The sequence below is a fragment of the Mus caroli genome, chromosome X (genome assembly GCF_900094665.2).
Source record: "Mus caroli chromosome X, CAROLI_EIJ_v1.1, whole genome shotgun sequence".
Classification (NCBI taxonomy): Eukaryota; Metazoa; Chordata; class Mammalia; order Rodentia; family Muridae; genus Mus; species Mus caroli.
Window position 1 is genome coordinate 30,280,327 of NC_034589.1, and position 3,088 is coordinate 30,283,414.

General features: G+C 44.3%; 1 non-coding gene across 1 annotated transcript; it reads right to left on the bottom strand.

The window, feature by feature from the left end:
* Nucleotides 1-926: 926 nt before the first annotated feature.
* Nucleotides 927-1,035, bottom strand: LOC115030143. Its single transcript, XR_003835768.1, has one exon. It is a non-coding gene; the product is annotated as a U6 spliceosomal RNA (small nuclear RNA).
* Nucleotides 1,036-3,088: the final 2,053 nt, after the last annotated feature.

Here is a 3,088-nt window from a genome sequence, read left to right on the forward strand (position 1 = left end):
AAAAAAAAAACCAAAACAGTTAAGAGCACTGGCCTCTCTTCCACAGGAACAAAATTCCCCTCTCAGAACTCACATGACTCCTAACAACCACCTGGAACTCCAGTTCCAGGGGACTCAATGCATGGCCTGATCTCCTCAGGTACTTTCTGCACTGGGTTCACAGACATGCATTCAGGCAAAGCGACTAGAAACGTGAACTTAAGGAAAGTAAAATGAATGGGAGCTTTAAAAAATGAAATAAAAAATTTTAAATGTAGAAAGTAAAAAAGTAAAACAGAACAATAGCAGAGAGCCTAAACTTGAAGGCAGAACAGTGAATCTGGAAAGCAGAAGACAAAGGAGCACTGGGCAAACAGAGTTATTTCCGGAAAGAGAAGTAGCAATCCAACTCTGCCCTTGACCTCCCAGCATCCAGCAGAGAAAGTATCCATCATGGAGTGGGTCCCGCTCAACTTGTCCATAGTTGATACTTTGTTCAAGACAGGAAACGACTTGATAAGGGAGCTATCTTCGTCAGCACTCTGCATCCTCACCTCCTGCATCTCTCCTGACCTAGTTGGTTGCATCAGTGTGTAGAAAGGTCCAGCTGACAGCAGAGAGGGGCTCTTCAGATAGGGGAAGAGAGGGGGACGTTAGGTCAAGAGGAATGAGGTCCCTTGGTGGGAAGGGTTTTCCAGATGTCTGAAGAACTATTTCCCATTGCTCATCTCAGCATACTAAAGATGTTCAAAGTAGGCTCTGGGCCATGGCAAAAGGATTAGTATGATCTGCATCACCTGTCAAAAAGACAGAGCAATTTATCATGTGTCCTAAAGAGCTAGTAGCCCATGACTGCAGATGTCAGTCTGTTCCTTTGGTCTTGACTGGCATTCAAGAGGCTCTGAGTTCAACCACCACACCCAAAAAAGAGTTTGTCTGCTTGTTTGTAATATATGAATCAATTCAGACATTTTCATGTCCTCCTTGCTCAAGAGTCATGCCAAGCTTCACTGCACTGTTCTAATTTTTGAATTTGTGCTGAAGAATAAGGAACACTAAAAAATAATACAAAAGTAAAAACTTAGCTTCACAACAGGGCCCTCAAGCAATCTATAAACCATACATTAATGAGCCCTGGTTAACCAATGAGGAATCCTTCGTTTAGAACATGCCTTGAAGACATAACTGTCCTTTTGGTATGTGAATTTGCCGGGGTTCTAGGGCCCAGATGTTCAACAAACACTAACTTATGCTTTATTGTAGGCTGTTCTATGGTGACCTCACTCTGTACAAGGAAGAGTCTCTGAGGTGACCTGGGGACTGATTTAATCAACCCATTGATCTTTAAGAGCAGGATGGAGGTGTCTCTGAAGAAAGAATTTTGATCTGTAGAAGGCAGCCCTAGTCAAGTCCAGTGAACACTTGGGGGCAGGTTCCAGGGCTCAGGCTGTCTGTCCTGAAGACAAGTCCTACTGCTTACTAAACGCCTTAAGAAGGCTTGGGTGTGCTAAAGCCAGTTGCTGGAAGTAAGCCTCTTCCTATTCATCAGAATTCATCTGAGCTCTGCTTCTCTGGTTGATCTCTGCTGAATAAATACAAGAAAGTAGGGCTGGAGAGCTAGACGGATGCATGGTTAAGAGCATTTACTGCTGTTACAGAGGACCCAAGTCCAATTACAACCTTTTGCAATTGCAGTTTCTCAAATCCAATGACCTTTCACCTGGTACCTCTGAGGGTACCAGGCCATGAATCTCCTGTACACACATATATGCAGACAAAAATACACACATAAGAGGAAAACAATGTAAGTATATTAAAAGAAAAATGTCACAAGGCCCTGACTAATTTTCAGTATCACACACACACACACACACACACACATTTCATTTCATGGAGCATAAAGAAAGTACCCAAGGAGCTGAAGAGGTCTGCAACCCTATAGGTGGAACAACATTATGAACTAACCAGTACCCCCCCAGAGCTCGTGTCTCTAGCTGCAGTCGGCCATCATTGGAAAGAGAGGCCCCTTGGTCTTGTAAACTTTATATGCCCCAGTACAAGGGAACGCCAGGGCCAAGAAGTGGGAGTTGGTGGGTAGGGGAGCAGGGCAGGGGGAGGGTGTAGGGGACTTTTGGGATAGCATTTGAAATGTAAATGAAGAAAATATCTAGTAAAAAATTAAAAACAAAAAAGATTGTAACTCCCTACTCCTTGTCTGTCTCTCTGACTTCCTATCTGTCTCTGTCTCTGTCTCTGTGTGTGTGTGTGTGTGTGTGTGTGTGTGTGTGTGTGTGTGTGTCTGCCTGTCTGTCTGTATTTCTCTGTCTTAACAGAGGCTCACCAAAGCTCTGGCTGGCTTCAAGCTGTCAATCCTCCTGCCTCAGCCTTTTTAGTACTAGAATTACAGGCATTCACCACCACACCCTGCCCTACTCCTTAAATGAAGGCTACATCCTAAAGGTTAGTTTTCCAGAGTGCAAGGGGAAAGGAGAAGGAACTCTACACTGGAGAAACTTGACACCCACCTCAGCCAGGTGATCTAGGTCAACGTAGACGGTGATTCATCATGTTGATGGTATGTTCCCTAGACTGGATTCAAGAAAAATGTCACTCTACCTCTGTGACCTTCCTTACCTAGACTCACAAGCCTAGTCTAATTGTAAGAAAAATAGCTAAAGAATTCCAGTGGAGGAACACTGTACAGATGCTTGACCTAGGAAATTTTCCAGGTCAACAAAGACAGGGGGAGTGGGAGACATTCACACATCAGAGGCAAGGTGATGGCTGAGTGCATCATGGCCTTGAAATGCCAAAGTGAAAAAGTCTTTAATGCAAAATTAGTGTATACAGTGGCTCACATCTGCGATCCCAGTGTTTAAAAGGATGACACAGGAGGACTGCCAAAAATTTGAGGTCACCCTAAACTACATGGTGAGTTCTAGTCTAGCCTGAGGTACACTGTAAAACCTCATTAAAAAAAAAATCCAGGGGCTGGTGAGATGGCTCAGCAGGTAAGAGCACCCGACTGCTCTTCCGAAGGTCCTGAGTTCAAATCCCAGCAACCACATGGTGGCTCACAACCATCCGTAATGAGATCTGACTCCCTCTT